A 27,554-nucleotide genomic window follows, 5' to 3' on the forward strand; every position below is an offset into this window, starting at 1 on the left:
TGCTTGGAACATAGGCTGTAAAAGGATTTGAAGAGCACATTTGATTGAAAATATCTTCATCTGCATCTTTGAGTACTGCATTTGGAGTAGTTGCAGGAGGAAGGGTAGGGAGATGTACTGGGTGACTGGAACCCAGCCAGAGAGTGAAATTAAGGTTGGCTTTGCTTATGCAAATCTGTGACACTTTAGGTAAATTAGAAAGGATGAGCACCACGTGTTGTCCCTAGAGATTTGGAAAAGGTGGGTGACACAACTGTCCGTGGTTGTCTCTTGATGCAAGACATGTTCCACAGGGAGGCACCTGGGAGGAGGAGTGGGAGTAGTTGCAAATCAATGGGAGAGTCACTCTCAAATGATTTTGCTGTGAGGGCGAAGCAGATTTTCAGGGAGGTAGGTGACACACCTGTCAGTGAGGATCTCTTGAAGTGAGTGGTGAGACAAGTGCCATTGGCTGGCACCTAGGAAGAACAGCTAGGAGCCGGTAAACCCTGTGTGCAGTTTGACTTGTAGGAGAGTCACCATCACCTGATTTTGCTGGGAGCTCACAGCAGAGATTCAGGGAGGCAAGTGACAAACCACTGAGTGTTTGCTTCTTGTAGGGAGATGAAAAACATGCCAACCGGTGACACCTGGAGTGGAGGAGTCATATATATTTTTTTTTTTGGGAGAGGCATGCACAACTGATTTTGTTAGATGGACCAGATAACTCAGGAAAGTGAGTGACACACCCATCAGCCTCTGCCTCTTGAAGCAAGTGCATTGACATAACAGGTGCCATTGGGTGACAACTGCGAGGAGAAGTGGCAGGAGCTCTGAAACCTAGAGGTAACCTTGTGGGAGAGACATTTTCACCTGATCTTGCTGAGAAGGAGCAGCAGAGATTTGGGGAGGTGGGTGGTGCACCTGTTAGTGTCCATCTCTAAAATGTGAGGGGATGAGACATGTGCCATTGGTTGGGAGGAGGAAAGGGAGGAGCCAGTAAACTCTAGGGTCAGCTTGTGTGAGAGTCACGCTCACCTGATTTTTCTCAGAGGGAACAACAGAGGTTCGGGATGTGGATGACAGACACTTTTTGAACAATATGTCATCACCCAAACGAGCGAGAGGCATGAGAGACATGCTGCTCGTGGTCATTTCAAACCTGCATCAGCTCTTGCTATGTGCACTGCGATTTTCAGAATTGTATGTGGTCCATTTAAAGTATCATCCAACTCTCAGTACACCCCCCCCTTACAAGTCACTCCGGAGTACTTGTGTCATTGCAAAAACATGCACAATAGCAATAAACATCTATCAAGATTGGCAAAGAAGGTTCCACTTTCAGTTCCATCCACTATCGCAGGAGCAGATGTATGGGGTATGCACATATTATCTAACATAAATCAGGTAGCAACAACAGGTGGTGAAGAGTTGAACAGTTGATGAATATTGAAAATCCCAATTCTCTATTTTTACCACCATCACCCACTGGGTCAGACAGTAATGATGATGAGATGGATGATAATCAAGACAAAGATTATGCTTCATCGGAGTCTAGATGGGAACATGTGTTGCTGTTGGAAAGCAGCAATACATAAAAGAAAGATGAGAATACCACCATAACTGCAGAGGCTGAAGTATTAACAGAAGCTCGACCTCCACCTTTATATAGCTTGTTTGAGAAACAGCCTTCCTGGCGCAGGTCAGAAAGCCCGTCCTGTTATCTGTTCCTCGCCCTCCATGTGGCCAAGCCCAATTTCGTTGTTTTTCCTGGAACGCTCTTGCTCTTTCTCTGTGCTCTATTACCCCCTACTCATTATTTCTCTAATGAACCATCTGTTGCGTTCCGAATGTAAATAATGTAAATTTTGTATAATTCTCAAATTTCCATTTTATTTTACCTCAAGTTTGTTTGTACAGCGCTTTGAAGTAAAGCGCTATATACATCCCAAATAAATACAAAATACAAAATACGTTGGATTAATACTTGACATCAAGAACAACTCCAGCCACCCCTGCCATCACTATGATGCCCAGATGTACCATGACTGTATGCTAGCACACTAGGAAAGTTAAAAGTGTGGCAGTATTTTACATAGAATACACATCAACCTAATTTGGACACTTTCAGCCGCTGCTGTCCTATATGTGACAGCAACATGCACAGACATAGGAAGAAGTCAAAATATCTGGGATGCCCCTCAGATCTTTTGACTTCTTCCTATGATACAGATAAGTATTATACCTTGACCAGTCCACACAAATATCCCTGAAATGCAGCAGCAGTGTCACTGTTTGGAAATGGGACAATGATATCTTTCCCCTGTACTCAAGCGGTGCATATCAGTGATCTCCACTGCATTAGGGGCAGTGACATGGAAGCGTTTGTGCATGTGCATACAGTTACAAGTCCCATGACAGACAGTGCCCGCTCGATGCTAACCTGACCATAATAGAACGTTTGCCCTACTGCTTTATGGAAACCCTTGATTCTGTTGAATCATGAGAAATTGATTTTGGTGTGTCCCCAATGTGAAGTTCGAATATTACTTTTTTTAACTCATAATATGTGTTAGGGAGAATTCTCCAGAATGGCTAATTTCCTTTACCTATTGAGTCCCTCAGCAGCTTTGCTGGAGTTCTAGGATTTATTTTTTTCACCTGGTAAGAATGGGAGCCTTTTTTCCCACTCTTACATTTGTTTTGCTGTGTGTGTTTAACATTTTTGTATTCATAGACTGGAGCTTCACCTACTCCCTAGGCATCATCTTTTTACTGTGTGTTACACAGACCTTTAGTGCAGTGACACAGGGTTGTCTTTTTCAGACTTCCCACTTCAAACTCCATTTTCTGGGACTGACTACTGTCTCCCCGAACATGTAAAGTTGCCATTGACTTTATGAGTCTTTTTAAATTCACAGAATCAGTATAAACTTTCTTACATAGAGTTCTGGAAAAGGTTAATAGTTAGCCCTTTTTATGTCTGTTTCTCGTGGAACATTATTTCATTCCCCTTTCTTTAAGATTTGGCTGGTGGCAGTGGTATCTACGCCATTTTTCCTACCACGGTCTATTTAAATAGCCTTGGTACTGTTTTAAGCTAAGTTAGTAGCCTCGGACTTAAATCCGCTGGACCCCATTTATTTTTATTTGGTTCTGGATGGGTTTATTCGCCATTTCTTTTTGTAAAGGTCTTTCTTGTGTTTTACACTGCGCGCCCAACCAGGTTTCGTTCCTTTGTTCGCGCTGCCTTTGGCGGGCTTCTGGACAGAAGCCCTCCTTTGGGCACCTGAATGTCTGAGGGGGACAGGATATGAGAGAGGGGTTTGAGACTCCCTGCACAGGGTCTCCTTGGAGACCCATGTCACACTCTGTATGATTGGCTGTGGTGACTGTCCCACCAGGACAGCCATCCTGCTGTGTGATTGTCAGCCAGGTTGTGTGAATGGGGGAAAACTGCATGAAAAGCAGGTCTCTGGGACTGAGAAGGCAGAGTTGCCAGTGGATCGAAAGAACCGAAAGAGAAGCTGACAGAAGAGTACCTCTACCACGACTGAACCTCTCGGAGAAGCCCTGTTGCGGGTCCGAATCGCCATACTTCGAGGACAGGGAAGATCTGCAAGGAATCTTCTCCCCTTGAGATGGTGGGACCAACCAGTTCGCCAAACTGCAAGCCAGGCTTCCCTCCTCCGGTCAAATTTGCTGTGCACAGCTACAGTGAACTGGATAGCCAGGAGGACTGGACCGTGCTTGGGTTTTAAGGAACACACCTTTTATTCATTGCTTTGCTCTGCTGCTGGTTTCTTCCCTGGGCAGTGCAGGACCCTGCCGTCTTCCTACTTCATGTCAGTCTGACAGCCGCTTCAGGAATCATGAGCCTGCAGGACCTGCCAGGAACCTCTGCCTCAGCTACAGCCTTCTTCTTCATTTAAGGTACTGTTGAAACCCGGTTGTTCGTTCCGTCCGACCGCGGTGAAAGTGTTTGAAATCTTTTGCCAATCCGAGGGCTTGCCCTTTTCTATTCTTTAAAGTAACTTTTTGTCCGACCAACTTCGTTCTGAACTCTTGGCAAAGACTTCACTGCGAACTACTCTGAACTGTGTGATCCTCTTGAAAGACTTTGGTCCATTGACTTTGGCCCAGGCCTCTTGATTTGATTTCCTCACCGTAGTTGCCTTTTCTAGATTGCCTTGCTTACTTACTTGTTGGTGCTGCTCAACTTTTGTCTAACCTTGTCTTTCCCTCCCTTTTAAATTGCTGGGGTGCCATTTTGCTCACACTTCATTTTGAGCTTAACTTGTCCAGAATCTATTGGGTGGTGTGTAGTATATTAAGAGTCTGATTTTTCTACTGCTTTACTTTGGTGAATTGTTTTACAACTGATGTGTAAATAAATGTATATTCTTTTACTCAGAAACCTTGAGTCAGTGTTTGTTTGAACCATAGTAATTGCTGTCCTTTGTCTAACTATTGATACTGCTCACTTTCCTCTTGAGTTACGTCTGGCTGCTCAGCCTTCGCTACCACTTTACTGTGTAGTAAAGGCTTGTACCAAAGGAGAATTTGTACTGTCACTTGTAGTCTTAATTGTGTGTGGTGTTCCCAAAGGGTACTGCACATGATTCTGCCTAACAATATGGAACCACAATCGTGCAATGATGCATTGGTTACCGTAGAGTGGTTACTGCAGCATTCATTTCAGAACAAATTTGACTTCACCATGTACAGGTGGGCCAGTGCTCAGAACATTGACTACATGGCCATTACAGCATACTGGATGGCATTTCCTTCCTCCAAATGCCAAGATGGTTGCCAGAGTAATTTGAGGGGGTAGAAGGTGCATGCAGTTTGGCCCAAAGCAACCTTTGCCTCGGGGAATTAACATCTGGGAAAAGGTGAAGAAGGTGCAAGAACAGTGACTAGGAGTTTGCATGTGGGCTTTATTGCATACAGCAAGGTACAATATGTCCTGATCACCTTATACATTGGAAAGATAATACTCCTCCCCTACTTTGCACATGTCTCTCACCCCATGGCCAGTGGCTTTATTAGAAATTATGAGCCAGCTAAAGAAATGGTCACTGTGCTAAGAAGATCAGTTTAATATTAGCAGGGCCTACAATGCCAACAGTTGCAACTGCATAAACCGAAGAACCCAGTGAGCACTTGTGGGCAGGGCTTGTGCACCTGTGCTTACAAAAAGCATGAGATTCTCCCTCTTCTCATCCATCGTGTTTTCCTCCTCTGAGGGTAAATTTTGATCCTCCCCCTACCAGTATTTTTTGTCTTCACCTTGTAGTAACAAAAACAGATGCCATAAAACAGCTACCCTTCCTAACACGCAGGGGCGTCAAAAACCACAATCCAAACATTTAGACAACTGTCATAACCAATTTAGACAGGGGTACAAGAAAAATAATTAAAAGTTTTACATATTTTAATGATTTCAAATATAATTTTAAATTCATACACAAACATAAAACACTTAAAAACCTAGGAATAAATCAGTCTAAGCCAATATCAAAGCTCAGTTTTGACAGATCAATGTGAGGTTAGTACTTCAATGTGAGTGATTTCAAGATGCCTATCAATGATTGACTTGTTTAGCCATTTCTTTTCAGTAGCATGTTTCAAATACTTCTGAAACACAGATGTTGTGTCGACAATTCAATGTGTTTCTGGGTCCACTTTTTACAAAAACACGTGCATGGTTGAATCTGGTTGACGTGTCTCATTGGACCTGTCTTCTGGACACTTCCTATTCATATAGCATATTTTTGTTCACCATATTAGTTGACACGACTTTCAATTTCCATGACAATCTAAAACTCAAACATGCATATAATATCAGTTGTTTCAAATGTACCCAATTGTTATCATTGTGTTTTGAGTGTGGAATATCATATAACTGACGTTAAATTTCTTTTCAGCGTGTGAGGAACCACATCATATTTAGTGTTTGCAATTTTTTCCAGTCAGTCATGGATTTCTTTCCCAACTGAAAGAAGGACAAAGAGTGATTTGCATTCATCCTTATACTGCCTTTTATTTCATTGGCATATGTTTTCAAGAATGAAGACTTTTGCTAGAGATAACTTTTGTAGTATATATATTTACAACCAATTCAGCAACAGTTTGTGTTTAATTGGTGATCTCAAACTTGTTTTATAGGTTGATCCTTTTCTGTCCACTTATTTTTAATCATTATGATCGACAGGTGAGACATGATGTTAATTTCATTAGTCATCCCCTGAATGGGAATAAAATGACCTTATTTTGTATAAGTGTGAATGCACGCTAATCTCACTGTGCATTTTACATCAATCAGGATGGATGGAATGGTATGTTTTGCCGTTATCATTTGCAGCGGGCACAAAAGGATCCTGTTTGTGGACCTGTCTATCAAGGATGCGTGTATTACTAAACATTTTGTGATCAAAATTACATATCTTATATCAAGTAATTTCACTTTACACTTACTCAGGCCACATTTGTTTCTTTCAAATGATGTGATTAATCGTTTATGTCCCTTCCGTGATGGATCAACAGCTAGCGTTTCCACCTTCTTTTTCGGAAAATGGTATGGTAGCTGCTAAACAATCCAGAGGCTTGCATCCTGTGGACTGAACAGACCATCTATATTAATATTATGTTTACCCCTCGCACAGCTTCGCTGCACTCCTGTCGAGATATTATTGAGCTCCGGTTACTGGGAACTTCCTATTCGGACTTACACGCGGTGAGTCTGTTCTCAATCGCGGCTCTTCCTGGGAGGCGAATCACGTTTCTCTGCGTGACTGCTATTTAAATTTACAGACACTCATGGCTCATCGACGTGGGGACTACCACAGCGCCATGTTGGATTGGGTTAGCATTTCTTTGTGTGTTAATGAATACCGCCAGCGGATGTTTTATTTGGTCCCTAATATCGAATCAAGGTTTTCATTCATAACCACTGCTTCCGGGTACAAGCAAACATATTGCTGGTTGTATACATTAATATAATGGTAATACGCATTACTGTAATAATGGTGAATGGTGTGTCGTAATGTACAGACCTCTTTCACATGTTAGCCAATCTGACCTAAGGGTGGGTCCATGGTAATTAGATAATTATCCTACCTCCTTTTATTTTTATTACTCTAAATTTAACACAGAATCCATGAAGGTATATTTGTTTATTGATTAGGCCTCCTATTCTTCATGACATATTGAATCAATATTCCAATTGAATGCAATGATTTCATATCCATGTTATTGTTCAGTGAAGACACTAATAGTATAATGGTCCAAATTAAAGAAGCCAAATGAATGACAACACCAGCCAGTTTTCACATGAAAACCCTAATGGGTGAACAGACTCTATTCAATTGCAATATTTAAACCTTCCTTAACCGAGTTAAGGTCATAGATCCATTTCTGTTCTAATTTTCTTAATTGCAGTTCTCTATTTCCACCGCGAAGGTGTGCTGCAACTGTTTGAATAATGAACCAATAGATGTCTTCCCGGGTGTGTTTGGCAGATTTACAGTGGGCCACCAATGGTTTGTCCACTACCATATTTTTCACACATGATCTGTGTTCACAGATCCGCTGTTTCACAGGTCTTTTTGTCTTGCCAATATATAGGAGGCCGCACGGGCACTAAATGCCATAAATGGCCCATTTTGTGTTACAGTTGGTGAACGTGGTAAATTGCCATTTACGGCCTTTGAGGTCTATGGGCCTCATTACACAGTAGGCGGTAAGGGTTTACCGGTACCGGTATTTTACCGGTACCGGTAAACCCTTACCGCCTTACTACGAGGATCCTTTGCGGGTTGGGGAATTTAACGGCTGCTTTTTGCAGGCGTTAAAAACCAACCTGCAAAGGGACCAGGGAGCTAATTACGGTACCGCAATTTGCGGTGCCGTAATTAGCACCTTCCCCATTCCCATTATGCCCTATGGGGCAAAAATGGGAATGGGGAAGGGCAATGGGGGAAGGGGGAATTACCGCCCCACCAACCTTGGAATAGGGCGGTAATTCCCCTTTCCACCAAGGCGGTGCCGGTATTTTACTGGCATGGACCAAGGTGCTAACAGCACCTTGGTCCACCGCCATCCGTGTAATGAGGCCCAATCTCTTTTATGTTACTAGTTAGGAGACAGATGGAACAGTAACAACACTTTAAATGTCCCCTAACAGGAGGTAGATCCCAAAGTGTTGTTTGTGTACAGTTTTCTTTTGGAGGTTTTGATGGATATGTGTGTACCAGTTTATCACGAAGATTGGGCATCCGTTTAAATGCAAACCGTGGTTTTTTGATGCATAAATCTTATGAATTAATCATGGCCCATTTTTTGTAAATACTGCGTCGTAAGTCATTACTGATTGGTGAAAAAGTAGATACACAAGTGATCTTATCCCTTTTGATTTGGGGTGTTTGGTAAAACAGTCCTCTCTATGAGTATGGCGTGCCCGTTTCATCTATCTTCGGATGATGTGCGCCGGGTAACACTGCTCTTTTAGTCTCAACGTGAGATTTTTACTGCTGGTGTCATAGGGCCTCATTACGACCCAGGCGGTAAGTTACCGCCTGGGCCGTGACTTTACCACCATGGCGTAAACTACGTTTACGCCATGGTGGTAGGCGGACTTACCGCCCCATTCCGAGGTCGGCGGGGCGGTAAGTCCCCAATCCCCATTTACCCTTCCCCATTCCCATTTTTGCCCCATAGGGCATAATGGGAGTGGGGAAGGCGTTAATTACGCCACCGTAAATTACGGTGGCGTAATTAACAACATGGTCCCTTAGTGCCATGGATTTTAACACCTGCTAAAAGCAGGTGTTAAATCCGCCATGGCGCTAAGGGACCTCGTACTCAGGCGGTAAGGGTCGGCGCTGTTTACGGCGCCGTAAACCCCTTACCGCCTGAGTTGTAATGAGGGCCATAATCTTCTTCTGTGGAACAATTCTGTCTAATACGTTGGAATTGCCCATAGGGTCAGTTCTCACTGAGACTTTGAGGGTGAAAACTTTTGTTTAACAACAAAGTGTTTTTGTCTGTCGGTTTCTTGAAAAGTGTTGTTTGCAGTTTGTTGTCAGCCCTATATATTTCTAAATCTAAAAAAGATATCTTGTTTTTATCGAGAGTCATAGTAAAGTTGTTCATGCCTCTTGTTGGTTAAGCCTATCTAAGCATGGAGACCAGTAGGCCCACCTTCCCATAGCATGAAAACATTGTCAATGTAACAATACCATGCTTTAATCTGATGTTTAAATGGGTTGGTTCCGGCGTATATTGATCTGTTCTCAAGATCATCCACGAACAGGTTTGCCAGATCAGGAGAAAAGGTTTCACCCATGATCGTGCCATGTAGTTGTTGTTAAAAAATCCCTTCAACAATAAAGAAGTTATTTGTTAATGCCACTTTATGCACTCTGCAATGAAATCTGATGGAACGGTTGTATTCTCTCTTTTTTCAAGATATGTGCGCATTATGTTCATGCACTTCATTTTTGTGATACTAGTATATAGTGCTTCTACATCTAATGTAACGAGGAGATCATCTGGTCCGATCTCTAAAGTGTTCAAGATCTTAATCATACTAGCAGTATCCTGAACAAATGAGCACATTTTTTTGACGCATGGTCTCAAGAAGGTGTCTGCATATACAGATAGGGGTTCCCACAAGGAACCTATTGTGGCTACAATAAGACGGCCTGGTGGTGTCGTCACATGTTTTTGCATCTTCTGGAAACCTCATAGTGTCACAGGCATCCCATGAAAAGTACCACAAATAGCAACATTGAGAACAATTTACACAACTCTACAACCAGCAAGTGCATATTAAAGTAGTCCTGAGAGAGCCAGAGAGAGCCAGTGCACAATCCCAAGTGGATGAACAAGTGAACAAAAAGTACTATTCCTAAAACTACTACTAAAACCAAAACACTACTCTCTATAACAATGTTATAATGATACAATAGTGATATTATAATACTGTACCAAACAGAACACGGCAAACACACAGAGGAGAACTGAGACTTGTAAACTTGTATATTTCTTTGTGTATTTGGGACAAAAAACATGTGTAAGGAACATTACTTTCTAGGTGCTGTTGAGCCTTATGTTGCATTCTTCACTCTCATGTTCCCCAAGATGTGGAAAACCTCCCAGCCACTGCATTCAGTGGGAAACTCACAGCTCCCATTGAATTATATGGGCACTGGGATCTTATTTCTGAGGAGGCAGTATATCGGCTGGAGAGATGGAGGTAGGAGCTGCTGTATGCCCTGGACATACATATACAGCTAAGCAAGGAACATGGGGTTGAAAAGGTGGGGTGGGGAGGGAGGCTAATAAGAGTTAGGCCCTTATCACGAGTTGGGCGGTAGCCCTTAAATGTGGCAGTAAATGGGTTACTGCCCCATTTACTGCTCCGCCCAATCTCGAGTCTGGCATGTTGACCCCAACCCAGAGCTGGGTGTAAACACATTGGGAAAATGCCCATTTTCGGTGCAATTACCACTGGCAGTATTACTTCATGGTAATTGCGCCGGAAATCCCCATTGGGTCCAAGGGAGTTAAAATCTCATCTCTTATGGGTGGGGTCCACCCATAAGAGATGGGTGGAACTTTTTAGCGGAAACACTGCTGGTGGTAAATGCCACCTCCACTGGGAGAATTTCTGCAACTCTGCCCAATTCATAGCTTACCAATGGCAGAGGGGGTATTTCCAGAATACCTCTAGTTGTTTTTTCTCTCTAGAAATACCATTTGTACCTGTAGAAACCACTGAATGAGAGTGTTCATATTTTTATGTGCATTTCCACCTTCACTGTGATGGGGGAAATTGATAATATAGTGTAGTGGTTCATAATAAAACTGTACAATTTGTAATGAATAAAAGTGTCAATACAGAGGCCCTCATTACGACCCTGGCGGAAATCGCGGTGCAAAATGCACCATGGAGCACGGCGGAAAGCTGCCGATAGCGCCATGGGGGTTGGCGGATTTTCCGCCCCATTCCGACCTTGGCGGGGCGGTAAATCCCCATTCCCCATTTTACCCTTCCCCATTCCCATTTTTGCCCCATAGGGTATAATGGGAGTGGGGAAGGCGTTAATTACGCCACCGTAAAATACGGTGGCGTAATTAACGACAAGGTCCCGTAGCGCCATGGATTTCTCCGCCCGGAAAAACCAGGCGGAAAACGCTCCATGGCGCTACGGAAACTCGTAGTAGGGCGGACGGGTCCGCCGCGAATAACGCTGGCGTAAACCCACTCCGCCAGGGTCGTAATGAGGCCCAGAGTCTTTTAAGCATCATATGGCGATTTTGGCAATGAGGGATCAGTGATGCTCACATTTTTATCCCCTGCACACGGCCCACTCTAAAAATGAAACTCCTTTCTGAACTGTAAAAAAACAGAATTATTTTGAGACTGCTTTGGAATTCTACCTGCACCAGTGAGGTGGAGAAAAAAAAGCCATATTTTCGGGATAAAAATCTGTTCAATTTACTGTTGTTGCGATTCCCAAGGAAAATTGCAGAGGTAACTACATACCAGCACATCCTTAATTGAGGGAACAGTAAATCGGCAGTATTCGGCAAATACTGCTAGATTAACTGTTTCGATCCAACTCATAACGACCCCTAGATATTTAACCTCATAATATACCAGTAAAGTACAGGTTATTTCCATGGACTAGAGCATGCTACCTGTTTTAACCATTACTTCCATACTCAATATGAGGGCCTTAGTCTTAAACATAGAGCTATTTTGGGGATGAGTGGGGAAGGCTAGGGCAGGATTAGCATTGTCTGTCTTTATACAACCCTGCAGAAGTCTAAGCTAGCAGCTGTGTTTCTTTGCAACAGTTGCCTAATATCTGTGATAGTATTGCTAATGCAATGTGTATGCCATTACCTAAATCCAATCTGCAATTCGCACACAGAGACATTAATAGGCCGATTCATGTAATTCCTCACAAAAGTGTCGCACGCGGCTGGCGCACAGCGTGCCCGTGCGAATGTCTGCGCCAGCCGCGTGCGATAAAATCAATTTCCGCGCACAGTGTATTCATGGATTCTCGCCTCCAAAAGCAGACGTGGCGCAGAGTGGCGCAGCGACCCTGCAGCAGCGCCAGTTACGCACCCAAGAACGCCCTCGCGCAAGGAAAAGCCATCAAGATCGCAAAACCATCGCAAAGGGCTGCGCCAACCCTGTACCAGTTTACCGGACTGGCAAACAGCAAACGCAAAGCGGGGAACGTGTATTACGGGTTTCGGGAACACGCGTGCGCGAGAAGTCTCACACGCGATCTGGCCTGGGGGAGCGTGTGCGTGTATTTCAGAGGTGCGTGAGAAGTTCCACACGCGAACGGGCTGGGTGCGTGTATTCCAGAGGAGCGCGAGAAGTTCCACACGCGATCGGGCCTGACGGAGTGTGTGCGTGTATTTCAGGGGTGCGCGAGATGTTCAACACGCGATTGGCCTGGGCGCGTGTATTCCAGAGGTGCGCAAGAAGTTCCACACGCGATCGGGCCTGGGGGAGTGTGTGCGTGTATTTCAGGGGTGCGCAAGAAGTTCCACATGCGATTGGCCTGGGCGCGTGTATTCCAGAGGTGCGCAAGAAGTTCCACACGCAATCGGGCCTGGGGGAGCGTGTGTGTGTATTTCAGGGGTGCGCGAGAAGTTCCACACGCGATTGGCCTGGGCGCGTGTATTCCAGAGGTGCGCGAGAAGTTCCACACGCGATCGGGCCTGGGGGAGCGTGTGCGTGTATTTCAGGGGTGCGCGAGAAGTTCCACACGCGATTGGCCTGAGTGCGTGTATTTCAGAGGTGCGCGAGAAGTTCCACACGCGATCGGGCTGGGTGCGTGTATTCCAGAGGAGCGCGAGAAGTTCCACACGTGATCGGGCCTGGGGTAGCGTGTGCGTGTGTTTCAGGGGTGCGCGAGATGTTCCACACGCGATTGGCCTGGGCGCGTGTATTCCAGAGGTGCGCAAGAAGTTCCACACGCGATCGGGCCTGGGGGAGCATGTGCGTGTATTTCAGGGGTGCGCAAGAAGTTCCACACGCGATTGGCCTGGGCGCGTGTATTCCAGAGGTGCGCGAGAAGTTCCACACGCGATCGGGCCTGGGGCAGCGTGTGCGTGTATTTCAGGGGTGCGCGAGAAGTTCCACACGCGATTGGCCTGGGTGCGTGTATTTCAGAGGTGTGCGAGAAGTTCCACACGCGATCGGGCCTGGGGGAGCGTGTGCGTGTATTTCAGGGGTGCGCGAGAAGTTCCACACGCGATTGGCCTGAGTGCGTGTATTTCAGAGGTGCGCGAGAAGTTCCACACGCGATCGGGCTGGGTGCGTGTATTCCAGAGGAGCGCGAGAAGTTCCACACGTGATCGGGCCTGGGGTAGCGTGTGCGTGTGTTTCAGGGGTGCGCGAGATGTTCCACACGCGATTGGCCTGGGCGCGTGTATTCCAGAGGTGCGCAAGAAGTTCCACACGCGATCGGGCCTGGGGGAGCATGTGCGTGTATTTCAGGGGTGCGCGAGAAGTTCCACACGCGATTGGCCTGGGCGCGTGTATTCCAGAGGTGCGCGAGAAGTTCCACACGCGATCGGGCCTGGGGCAGCGTGTGCGTGTATTTCAGGGGTGCGCGAGAAGTTCCACACGCGATTGGCCTGGGTGCGTGTATTTCAGAGGTGTGCGAGAAGTTCCACACGCGATCGGGCCTGGGGGAGCGTGTGCATGTATTTCAGGGGTGCGCGAGAAGTTCCACACGCGATTGGCCTGGGCGCGTGTATTCCAGAGGTGCGCGAGAAGTTCCACACGCGATTGGCCTGGGCGCGTGTATTTCAGAGGTGCGCGAGAAGTTCCACACGCGATTGCCCTGGGCGCGTGTATTTCAGGGGTGCGCGGGAATTTTCACACGCGATTTCCCTGGGCGCGTGTATTTCAGGGGTGCGCGGGAAGTTTCACACGCGATTGGGCTGGGCGCGTGTATTTCAGAGGTGCGTGAGAAGTTCCACACGCGAACGGGCTGGGTGCGTGTATTCCAGAGGAGCGCGAGAAGTTCCACACGCGATCGGGCCTGGGGGAGTGTGTGCGTGTATTTCAGGGGTGCGCGAGATGTTCCACACGCGATTGGCCTGGGCGCGTGTATTCCAGAGGTGCGCAAGAAGTTCCACACGCGATCGGGCCTGGGGGAGCGTGTGCGTGTATTTCAGGGGTGCGCAAGAAGTTCCACACGCAATCGGGCCTGGGGGAGCGTGTGCGTGTATTTCAGGGGTGCGCGAGAAGTTCCACACGCGATTCTCCTGGGCGCGTGTATTCCAGAGGTGCGCGAGAAGTTCCACACGCAATCGGGCCTGGGGGAGCGTGTGCGTGTATTTCAGGGGTGCGCGAGAAGTTCCACACGCGATTGGCCTGGGCGCGTGTATTCCAGAGGTGCGCGAGAAGTTCCACACGCGATCGGGCCTGGGGGAGCGTGTGCGTGTATTTCAGGGGTGCGCGAGAAGTTCCACACGCGATTGGCCTGGGTGCGTGTATTTCAGAGGTGCGCGAGAAGTTCCACACACGATCGGGCTGGGTGCGTGTATTCCAGCGGAGCGCGAGAAGTTCCACACGCGATCGGGCCTGGGGGAGCGTGTGCGTGTATTTCAGGGGTGCGCGAGATGTTACACACGCGTTTGGCCTGGGCGCGTGTATTCCAGAGGTGCGCAAGAAGTTCCGCACGCGATCGGGCCTGGGGGAGCGTGTGCGTGTATTTCAGGGGTGCGCAAGAAGTTCCACACGCGATTGGCCTGCGCGCGTGTATTCCAGAGGTGCGCGAGAAGTTCCACACGCAATCGGGCCTGGGGGAGCGTGTGCGTGTATTTCAGGGGTGCGTGAGAAGTTCCACACGCGATTGGCCTGGGCGCGTGTATTCCAGAGGTGCGCGAGAAGTTCCACACGCGATCGGGCCTGGGGGAGCGTGTGCGTGTATTTCAGGGGTGCGCGAGAAGTTCCACACGCGATTGGCCTGGGTGCGTGTATTTCAGAGGTGTGCGAGAAGTTCCACACGCGATTGGGCCTGGGGGAGCGTGTGCATGTATTTCAGGGGTGCGCGAGAAGTTCCATACGCGATTGGCCTGGGCGCGTGTATTCCAGAGGTGCGCGAGAAGTTCCACACGCGATTGGCCTGGGCGCGTGTATTTCAGGGGTGCGCGAGAAGTTCCACACGCGATTGGCCTGGGCGCGTGTATTTCAGAGGTGCGCGAGAAGTTCCACACGCGATTGCCCTGGGCGCGTGTATTTCAGGGGTGCGCGGGAATGTTCACACGCGATTTCCCTGGGTGCGTGTATTTCAGGGTGCGCGGGAAGTTTCACACGCGATTGGGCTGGGCGCATGTATTTCAGAGGTGCGCGAGAAGTTCCACACGCGATTGCCCTGGGCACGTGTATTCCAGAGGTGCGCGAGAAGTTCCACACGCGATTGGCCTGGGTGCGTGTATTTCAGGGGTGCGCGAGAAGTTCCACACGCGATTGGCCTGGGCGCGTGTATTTCAGGGGTGCACGAGAAGTTCCACACGCGATTGGCCTGGGCGCGTGTATTTCAGGGGTGCGCGAGAAGTTCCACACGCGATTGGCCTACGTGCGTGTATTTCCGGGGTGCGCGAGAAGTTCCACACATGATTGGCCTGGGCGCGTGTATTTCAGGGGTGCGCGAGAAGTTCCACACGCGATTGGCCTGGGCACGTGTATTTCAGAGGTGCGCAAGAAGTTCCACACGCGATCGGGCCTGGGGGAGCGTGTGCGTGTATTTCAGGGGTGCACGAGAAGTTCCACACGCGATTGGCCTGGGCGCGTGTATTTCAGAGGTGCGCAAGAAGTTTTACACGCGATTTCAGCAGGGTACGTGTATTTCAGGGGTGCCGGAGAGACCTACATGTGATTTGGCAGTGTGGGTCCTACCAGGTGTTCCCTGTACACCCTCCACGGCCCCTACAGGTAGCCCACACCACAGGGGACTACCCTGCATCCCTGGTCATGTCCCGCAGGCAGTCCACCCAACATGGGCATGCCCCCTGCAAAGGCACATGTCTCCTTGCACTAATGATCACCAACTCATGTCCCCTTGCACCCCCACCCCCAGAATTGCGGGGCACCTGCCAGCAGGCCCCCACCCATGTCTCCCACCACCCCCACCCCCCAGCACTGTGGGGCACATGCCAGCAGGCCCCCACCCATGTCCAACTCATGTTCCCCACCACCCCCACTCCCCAGCAGTGCAGGGGCACCCTCCACCAGGCCCCCACCCATGTCTCCCACCCCCCGACCCTCCAGCAGTGCAGGGGCACCCTCCACCAGGCCCCCACCCATGTCTCCCACCACCCCCACCCCCCAGCACTGTGGGGCACCTGCCAGCAGGCCCCCACCCATGTCCAACTCATGTTCCCCACCACCCCCACTCCCCAGCAGTGCAGGGGCACCCTCCACCAGGCCCCCACCCATGTCTCCCACCCCCCTGACCCCCCAGCAGTGCAGGGGCACCCTCCACCAGGCCCCCACCCATGTCTCCCACCACCCCCACCCCCCAGCACTGTGGTGCACCTGCCAGCAGGCCCCAACTCATGTTCCCCAGCCAACATGTCATCACAATCTAGATCCCTGGTCCCTATGGTCAGCCTCCAAATGCAAAACACCCACCCGAGTATTGCATCCACCCACTCAGAAATGGCAATTACATGACAGAACACCAATTGCAAGTTTCAAAACAAACACATGTCCCTCACATACACCCAATGGGTGTCAGTGAATCTCAAAACCCATATCTTGATATGCAAGAAAACAATGAGATGATACTACACATTGAAGTTCGATAAAAAAATATGTATTAAAGGAAACATAAATAGATTCAAAAATAAAGAATCAGAAATGGGAATGTACAAAAATGAAAAGAAGCATGTCCGTGAAAAAAAGCAAAACCAAAAATCATAATCCAAAGTAATGGTGTCCAAAGTCACTGTCCACAAAAGCAAATCCAATGGGAAATAATAATTGAAAGCCATTGCTCCATGGGAAAATTGTGAAAGAAAATTTAAATCCAACAGTGAACTATGTACAGACGAACAAGCCAGGGTCCATTATCCCAACAAAAGAAATGAAACCTATCTAACAACACTAACTAATAAAATAAACTATATACAAAAATGTGGCCAATGTCCAAAAGGTCCAAAATAAAAGAAAAAACAAAGGAAACCTAACACTACCTACATAACTATGTACAAGGGCAGCGGGCTAGTCTGACGGCTCACTTTTGGATGTCCCGGCCCAGGGCATCATCGAACTCCTGCTCAATGTCCCGGAGGCGGTCCTCCTCCATGGCCCCGAGGGTCCGCAGGGCCGTCGACGTGTCCACCTCCAACCCCCTGTGGATTGCCTCGAGGCACTCGGCCCGCCTCAGGGCCCTCCGCATGGAGTTCTCCGCCCTGACCATTGTGAGCCGTGCCTCTTCCGCCCGCTGCCGCTCCGCATCTATGGCGTGGCCCAACCGCAGCCACACGGAAGACACTCTCTGTCCTGGGTCCTCCTGCCCTCCAGCCGATGCCTGCCCCTCCGATGTTGATGGCCCCAAGCCTTCATGGCTCCCACCACGTTGCTGCTGCTGCTGTGCCTCTGCCCGTGCACTGCCTCCTGCTGCCTGCACATCCTCCGCCGGCTGGGGTGCAGTCGTTGATGTGGCCACCCCTGCTGGACGTCCGACTCCCGACTGTGGCAGGGATGCCTCCTCCACCAGCCTGGCCGCACCGTCAGAGGCAGCTCCACAGGGCACCCAGGTGACTGATGGGTGGGAAGATGGCACGGAGGACGACTGGCACGTAGGGGGTTCAGTTGAGGAGGGGGTTGTAGCAAGCCCCATCAAACGGAGGAATCCGGCCTGGGTGACCTGTCCCAGCAGGCTGACGTGGTCAACGAGCCATTCGAGATGACGTGCAGTCTCCTCATGAAAAGACTGCAGGTCACCTCGCATGGCCCATTGACGCAACGCCACACCAGTCAGGACAGGCTCAACCCGGACCCGGATAGCCACGTCCGCAGGCAGAGGAAGGCCAGTTGTCGTTTGCTCATCCCCTGCCTGAAAACGGGTCTGGACGTAGGCATCCCTGCTGGTGCAAGATGATGCAGGGGCAGGATCAGGGACAGGATTGCACACAGGCACCTCCGCGGCGGCCTGTGCTGCCTCCTGTCCCTGGTCCTGCACTGCACCACTAGCACCAGTGGGATCCCCACCTCCAGACCACATCTCTGTTGCTAGCATGGCCTCCTCCTCCACCAAACTCCCCACCAACCTGGATGACTCCGTGCCATCTTCCCCCGTTGGGCCCTGTGGGGTCCCAGCTGCCCCTTCTGCTGCCGAGGAGTCCAACTCCAACCTCCGCCTCTTGGACCTCCCCCCGGCAGCTGCGGCCTGGGATGTGGCACCGGTCTCCTCACTCCCCGACGAGATGGCTACATGGGAGGGGAGCCGGGCCTTGCGTCTCCGCTGGCGGTGGGATCCCCGCCGCTGTGCTCCACAGCACCTTCTCCGCCCTCTTCATCAGTTGACGCTGCAGACAGGGAGAAATAAAACACAAGCATCAGGGCACTGTACAATGGACACATACACACATGACAGTTGTACATGAGTGGCATTTGCAAACCTCAGACATGCCATCACAATTCCCAACACACATGTCATTTCAACTCGCACACATGAGCCATACCACAGCCATATCGCAACTGCCAGCACCATCCATACACATACAACAGCATGAGCAGGCAAAGCTGAGCCAGACATCACATGCAACACAGGAAGTGCACCACACATGTACACACACCACCACACTTGCATGCAAGTGTACACCTCTGCCAAGTGTCGCAGTGTTCAGATGGGCATCCATGTCACATCTGCCAATCAGGCTTCCACATCCCGCTGTCACATGCATCCATGTTGCATCACTGTTGCCCCCTTGTCAAATACACACAAATGCACACGTACACAGTGCTGATACATGCAGCTGAAAACAACATACATGCGTGACATCACGGACATGTCTACTTACATACACATTCATCCAAACATGTGTGCCCACACAACTGCATTTGACATGCAAGCCTACACACACAAGCACCATCCATGTCTCACACATTACAGCCCTCGCATGTGTTAGCCCCACGGCCCTGTACACCCCCACCCATACTCGACCCCATACAAACAGATGTGCAACCTGCACACAACTGAAACATCACCACACGCACAGCTCACAATCAGGATGCTTGTACACTTACCGCTCGACTCCAGACGGGTCTGCCTCTTAAGGACCTGGACGTGGAGCGCTGGGGATATGCGTTCCAGGACCCTCATCTGATCTTCTGACAAGTGGCCCCGGCGCCCCTTGGCATCCGCTGCCTTCAAGAGGCACCGGGCCTTGTTCAGGGTCCTGGACCTGAAGTCCTCACAGCGCTTCTTGACATGTTGGAAGTCGCGGACTGCCACCCCCTCCGCGTTGATGGCAGTCACAATGTCAGTCCAGATCCGAGTCCGTCCTTCCTTGTCGGCGCGGGAACTTCCGAAGAGGGCATCATACTGCCCCAAGACTTGCTCCACCAGGACACCAACTTCGGTGGCACTGAAGCTGGTGCCCCTCTGCCTCTCTGGCCGGGGGTTGTCAGTGGTGCCAGATGTTGCAGTGCCCGACATGACAACCCCAGAGGCAGGAGTGGGTGGGCAACTGGGTCCTGGGGCTGGGCTGTGGAGCGATGGAATCCCAGTCGGGAGTCTTCGGTTCCAGCAGGGGTGGTCACAGCAACAGCACCCCTGGCTGATGTCCAGGCAGCAAATGGCAGGGCACGTGGGCAGCAGGCAGTCAGGCAGCAGCAGATGGCAGGTGGGAGCGTGCTCGGGGCTCTGGGGGACAGTAGTTCGGCCTTCTGGGCAGGAGCGTGGCCTTCCGTGTGCTTACGCGTGGCCAGCTTGATACGGAGTGATTTGGCACGTGAAAATTCTGCACCTCAGCGTGTAATTCGAGGAAAGCCCCTTAGCGCGTAAGTGCGTCAGCACGCATACGCGATTCCATTGGACCAAAGGCCCTTAGCGCGTATGCGCGTCTGTGACGTATCGCGCACGGGCGTTGCTTTTCGTGGGGTGCGGTGCGTGTGTTTTGCAGGCGTTGGGGTTCACACGCTATCACTTCACAGCGGGTGGGTGTTGGCTACGCATTCTTCTACACGCAAGGCAGACGGGTGAGTGGTACCCTGCTCCCCCAGGCCCGATCGCGTGTGAAACCACCCGCAAGCCCCAGAAATACACGTACCCCGCTCCCCCAGGCCTGATTGCTTGTAAAACCACCCGCAAGCCCCTGAAATACACGCGCCCAGGCCAATCGCGTGTGGAACTTCTTGCGCACCTCTGAAATACACGCGCCCAGGCCAATCGCGTGTGGAACTTCTCGCACACCCCTGGAATACACGCGCCCAGGCCATTCGCGTGTGGAACTTCTCGTGCACCTCTGAAATACATGCACACGCTCCCCCAGGCCCGATCGCGTGTGGAACTTCTCGCGCACCTCTGAAATACACGCGCCCAGGCCAATCGCGTGTGGAACTTCTCGCACACCCCTGGAATACACACGCCCAGGCCATTCGCGTGTGGAACTTCTCGCGCACCTCTGAAATACACGCACACGCTCCCCCAGGCCCGATCACGTGTGGAACTTCTCGCGCACCTCTGAAATACACGCACACGCTCCCCCAGGCCAGATCGCATGTGAAACTTCTCGCGCACCTCTGAAATACACGCACACACTCCCCCAAGCCCGATCGCGTGTGAAACTTCTCGCGCACCTCTGAGATACACACACACGCTCCCCCAGGCCCGATCGCGTGTGGGCCTTCTCGCGCGTGTAGCACTTTGGCGCACATTTTTTTCCTGCGCAGGGACGCTACCGCCTGCTTTCGTGTGGCGGACATGTATGGGCCTGTGCGCGTCTTTGGCCGTGCGCTGTTTTTCCCTATTCGATTCCATGAATACGTGTTGTAGGCGAGCTTGTGAGCGTTCTGCGCACTTGCCTCCTGTACTTCCCCCGTGACGCCCACATTTTCACGAGTTGTTCCCCATTCTGCGTGTGACGCCCGTGTTATGCCTACTTTTGTTATGTGCGCCGCGCTATGTGCGAATTCGCTGTGGCCTTATCGCACAGCGTTCAATGACCTGTGCGCCAGCGTGCGCCAGCGTGCGCCAGCATGCGCCGCGCACTTTTTCAGCACACAGCCCACATTTTGCGCGTGCACGGACTTCCATGAATAGATGTGCGATGTTTTCTGTGCGATAATCGCACTTGCACTGCGATTTTCGCTATTTCACTGCGAATCGCACGTTTTCGCACGCGTGCGCCGTTTTTTCTGCGCACATTAATTCCATGAATCGGCCTGCCAATATAATGTCAAAAAGCGTTGGGAAGTCTTCGGATTTGCCGTGATAAATTCCCACTAGACTGCGCATTTGATCTTCAAGATAGGGCAGAGTGCCTAACAAATGCTTGTGGGTGTAATTAACACATATCAGTTCAGTTTGCTATACGCAATGCATTGGGAACATTTGTCTCTCCAGAAATTTTGAAATTTGACATGCATAATGCCATATCTATTTTGGCTAAGGTTGATGGGAGTTGTAGTCCAAAACATCTGCAGAGCAAAAGGTTGCGGAGCCCTGCTATACTTAAATGACTTTGAACGTTATGTCAGATTGACATTTAAAAAAAAAAACTATTGACTTTTTACTGGTTTTGAAAAAGTGCACATTAATGGACCCTTAGCCCTTTGACCAGCTGAGTAATTGAGACAATCTATCTATCTATCTATCTATCTATCTATCTATCTATCTATCTATCTATCTATCTATATATTCAATGAAAACACTTTGTTAAAGGGACGTTATGGTTAAGTTGCGCTACTAAAAACCTATCAAATTCAGTGAAAAAACTTTGTTAAAGGGATGTTATGGTTACAAGTAAAACCGAAAAAGCCATGAAATTCGCCAGTCATGGTAAGCTAAGCAACCATAACTCGCGCCACCACTGTGCACTGCTAAGAATAACACCCATGACATCAAAGATGACATCACCCCTTTACCCGGATTTTAGCAAAAGTCAACATTTGTTGTAGAGTTGTGGCTTGGCAAAGCGTTCCTTTCACAATTCCACACCGTTTCACCAATCAGCACCACATTTTGCAGAGTTGCCTGTACCTATGAGGGACTGAAAGCACGGGCAATGCTGGGTATATCAGCTAGTATTTAATAAACATCATTAATTGAATACTTGTTTTCAGGTCCGATTAAATATTAGTGGAACAAAAGCTCCTGGTTTTGAACTTTTGAATGCAAAGGATATGGTACCTTTAAACATATTACCTCAGTGAGCCGATGAAGTATTTTAAAAACGAACTGTACATATGAGTTTATATATCTATGGCTGGACATTTGATTGCCAGTCCGAGGATTACAATCTGCAGGATATCACCCCCAAATCGACCCTGTGTTCAGTAGCTTGATGAACAAAGAACCGGAAATCAAGTAAATATTAACAAAAGTAGAAAATCAAAGCATCCCTAAACTGCAAAACATTAATAAAAAAAAAAAGTAAGGGTGCTCCCACATTATATGTTTTTCTGGATAATGCTCTCATATATATTTGGGTCCTAACTAAGTAACTAGTTTAACATTTTTTTATTCGCCGGCCAACTCCTGCTTCACATTGGTCAGTGATGATGGAATGGCCTGACTCCCCTCGGTTGGATCAGCAGCGTCTGCCTCTGGACATTCCTCTTTCCAGCTCATCTGGGAGCCAGTTCTGAGCATTCGAAAGGCGAGGGATCACTCCATGTGCGGGTCACCAAGTGGGCCGCATCGGGATGATGGTCAAGGCGCCTGTGGCTTTGGCGATGTAGGGACTATAAAGCAGGGCTGATCCTCCGCCTGTCGACTGATGACATTCCGGGTTTCTGTGTCTCCTTTTGTGCCGCCTTCAGCTGTCAAACGTCTGACTATTTTTAAACATGCAGCGTCCACAGCCTATGACTCTCCATTCTTTACATATTTGTAAAGTAAATGGAATGCCAATAAAAAAGGCATCGATATGGTATATAATGCATAGATGACATTATACATGAGTCGTGACAAAAACTACGCCAACAATTCAATGATGCTAAGAGCCCGATTGAAACGTAAAGGTTGAATTTGCGAAGGGGTACGTAAAGCTAGTTTTATCGCATAAAAATTGTCCCAGCGTCTAAGCATAAATAAATGCACTGTTATTGTTATTAACAGGCCGGCAGCATAATTCCAACGCTTGACGCACTAACATCACACAAAGTAGCCACACAAAGCCCCAGAAGGGCGTCCAATGCAGTCCATTATAGCAGAATATTACACATCATCACAGGCGGCCCTTCGCGCACCAGAGACACGGCATTTCGCAAAGGCACACTGGGAAAGAAGCATGTGTTGTGGCCTTCCCATGTGTGTTGCCCTTTTAATGTGATGTGTCCCTCCCATGTGCATTGCCCTTTTAAGATGGGCCAGGATTGTGTCAAGCTAATAAAAGGATCCCCTGCAGGCACGTGCTTTAGACCAGCTGCAGACTCCAAGATGGAATGACTTGAGTCTGTCTCTCATTTAGGCCTGCAGGTCCAGAGCATGTGAGCACGGGCCCGCAGGCCATGTTGCCATGGCACCCTCTTGTCAGCAAGGTGGCCAGGCTCTGCAAGTGCTGGGCATGGTCAGCTCTGCCCCATCCAAGACCAGGTGTTTCCCGGCAATCCCGCGAGGCACTGGGCTTCTGTGGTGCTGGTGTTCCATAGCATCCTTAGGGGGCCGACTTGATGGCAGTGGCTGGCCCCCACAACATGCTTGTCAATGTGTTACGACCATTGAAATAGACCCTTGAAATAGGGCTCAGGCTGATTAAATGAAGGTAGATCCATTGAAACAAATTGACAACAGATGATGTGTGCATGCGCATGCCCACACACAAAGAACACCTTCAGTGTAGCTTATCTGTTTGCTGGTGATTTACAATGCACCCATAAAACAGGCTGATTCAGGCAATGTGGTTAGAATGGTTGGGGTTAAAAGGGGAGGCCGGAGGGCCATAACCGATGGCAGGGGCAGAGAGAGAGCAGGAGTAGGAGGGGACTGTCCAGCCATTGGCAATTCACAAAAGTGATTTCCAATGTAGCAATACCATTGAAAATAGCTTTGCAAATCCGGCCCTAAGTGTGATTAGCAATACCCATTCATTGCTATTTCATTTCAAATACAGATGAGCATATGGCCCTTTGGGTATTGTGCATGCAATGGATGGGGATGCAGAATGACTCTGACACCAAATAATCGAACCAACTCAGGAAGATGGCAAAGGTTCCTGTTTTATTAACAATTATCTAAAACTGGGAGTTACAACGGACATCAACGGACGTTCGCTCAAGCTCTCAGCATATTTTTGCGTAAAAACATCCTTTTATACAAAAAATACTTCATACGTGACATCATACTACGTGGCAAATGAGAAAAACCTATGAGGGGTAGTGATAGGTTCCGGGGCAACATCTAAGTATACTTTCTATAAGGGGTGGGATTGTGATTGGCTGTCTACTGTCATGTGGACAACTTATGCCTACCTCTGAAACATGTTGTCTTGAACACTATTAAGTACATGGTATATCATTGGCTCTCAAACTATAAGGCCCTTTATTATACAGCCCTCTATAATTGATTGGCACGCTCATGCCATGTCTGAAAAGTTTGGTTCACTGAGCAGCCCGTAAGCTCAGACCCAGGTGCAGGAGGTGGACCTGACTTCACATCCCCACCCAATTAGCCCAACATCATTCATCACCCATGCCTTCTGTCATGAAGATTGTCTTTCAACTTGACCTTGCAGAGTATTCTTGTCTCTGGGAATATAAGGGAGTGCAAGCAGGCATCATTGTTGTTCTAGAACTCCACGCTTATCTCTATTTCCATCCTTGGCTCACGTGATAGGAGAACATGATTTGGTCCATTTTGCAGTATTTAAATATCTTAAATGAATAAAACTTGGCAAGTTTAGTGTTCTTTCTTTGCACCTTAACAAGGAATGATTCAGCTTCTCACGTTCACCACCTTCAAAAATAGTTAACCGATCTTGGTTGCTTCAGCTTTGACACCAGGCTAAAACAGTCTTGCCATTTGTGTCCACGATCTCAACTTATTCTTTCTGCAACACAGCTCCCGGCCTTCATCTCCATGGGTCCTGCCTTAGCAAATTAATGATACCAATGTCCAGCTTCTATACAATGGTGGCTTCGCCTGCAGCCTATTCACTACTTATAGCTAGATTCTAAGATTACTTAATCTGCTTGCATAACAGCATCTGTACAGTTATTGAACAGCTTGCATTTACTGCAGCCCTTCTCACACGTGCAATTTTCTTTTCACATGAGAAAGTTTACTTGATCTGAACTTTGTCATCAGTTTCTACAAGAACCATGCATTCTCTTCAGTCAGTATTCTCAGGGTGTCAGGCTCATCTTTTGTGATGTCACCAGCTTCTCTTTCGCTCTATTTAATATTCCTTCGGGGAGTTCCTAACTCAGAATGTTGTCTCTTCGGGAATACATTTGGTAGGGCTATCTCAGAGAGTATCTACTTTCATATATTCACTGTGGTATGGTCTCAACTTCTGGTGTCAAGCATGGCACGATCTCAGGCTTCCAACATACAAGTGGTAGAGAGGCGGTATTTCATGCAGGGGCATGTAGCTGCTCCTCTACACACCCAGTTGAATGCATTGCATAAATTGCATCACAAATTAAGCACAGAACAAGAGGTGGAGAAGGCGAGGAAAGAGCTCAGTTCTTTTCTGGGTTTCCATGTTCAGAGCTAGTTAAAGTATCGTTGTATGTCCATTTTAAAGTTTTGATGGACATGGATATCAGAGTAGCTTTAGAGGGAGTTCTCGGAATTCCGTATGCTTTAGTCGTTAAATGGTGAACTTTAAATAAGGGTTTTAGTAATATGGGGACATTTCAATGATTCTCCTCTGCTCTTAGGGATAGCAGCACGTTGCTTCATTGACTGGGTCCCATGACCATTATGGTGAAGTCCATCATAAAAACACATATGCAAACAATACGTACTTCCAATCATTTGCATAATATGTCATTAAAAATGGATTACATTCCTGCAGGTTTAACTTAATAACTAAAAAACGATTTACAAGATTAGACAAAATGGGCCCTAAAGCGCTACATGTAAATATACAAATAATAAGTAACCATGCACATTACAATTTGGTAACATTTACCCTTTCATTGTGCTATGGAAGCTCAGTTATATAGTACAATGTGCATCATCTAGCAGTATACAAAATCACATACAGTAAGCCTACCCTGCACTGTCCTATTTTGAGTTATACTAATAATAAGTAAGCATACACATTACAATTTGGTAATAGGGTTACATAATATTGTATTGCCTAACCTAGCTACCGTAACCCTGTCAACATGTATCCTTTCATTGAGCCATGGAAGCTCGGTTATAAAGTACAATGGGCCTCATTACAAGGAAGGTGGTAGAGGGTTAATGGGGCCGGTAGAGCTGCCGGCACCATTAACCCTCTACCACCTCATTACGAGGTCTGCTCGCGGGTCCCGCTAAGGACGACTGGTAAAACCAGGCATCCTTAGCGGGACCCGCTAGCAGACTAGGATGCTAACAACGGGCCCGTCATTAACGGGCCCGTTGTTAGCATCCCCTCCATTCCCATTGAGCCCTATGGGGGCTCAAATGGGAATGGGGATGTACCGGGTCCGGGTCCCAGGAAAGGGAATTACCGGGCCCTCCAAGGTTGGAATGGCCCGGTAATTCCTCATTCCTGGAACCCAGACCCGGTACCCGGTATGGGGTAGCCTGCATGGCTTCCTCTATACTCATAATGAGGCCCAATGTGCATTATCTAGCAAGTTCACAAAATAACGTACAGTGAGTTTACCCTGCACTGTCCTATTTTGAGTTATATGAATAAGTAACCATTCACATTACAATTTGGCTATAGGCTTACATAATATTGTATTGCCTAACCTAGCTACCGTAACCCTGTCAACATGTATCCTTTCATTGCGCTAAGGAAGCTTGGTTATAAAGTACAACAGGCCTCATTAAGACCCTGGCGGTATGGTACGGAAGGTGCCGGTATGGCACCGGCACCATCCATACCGTACCACCTTATTCTGAGTTTCCCTTGCGGGTCCCTGACAGCCCGCCAGGTCTGACCTGGTGGGCTGTGCGGCACCCGCGAGGGAAACACATGGATGCACCGGCACCGTTACAAACGGTGCCAGTGAATCCATGCTCCTCATCCCCACTCTGTCCTATGGGGTAGAATGGGGATGAGGAGCCCAGCATTACAGCCACCCGCGAATGGGCAATTACCAGCCCATTGAACTCATAATGGGCCGGTAAGTGCCCATTCACGGGTGGCGGTGACGGGTGTGAGTTCAGCGGTAGCCGTGCCTATAATGC

The sequence above is a fragment of the Ambystoma mexicanum genome, chromosome 8, assembly GCF_040938575.1.
Source record: "Ambystoma mexicanum isolate Mex_15411 chromosome 8, UKY_AmexF1_1, whole genome shotgun sequence".
Taxonomy (NCBI): Eukaryota; Metazoa; Chordata; class Amphibia; order Caudata; family Ambystomatidae; genus Ambystoma; species Ambystoma mexicanum.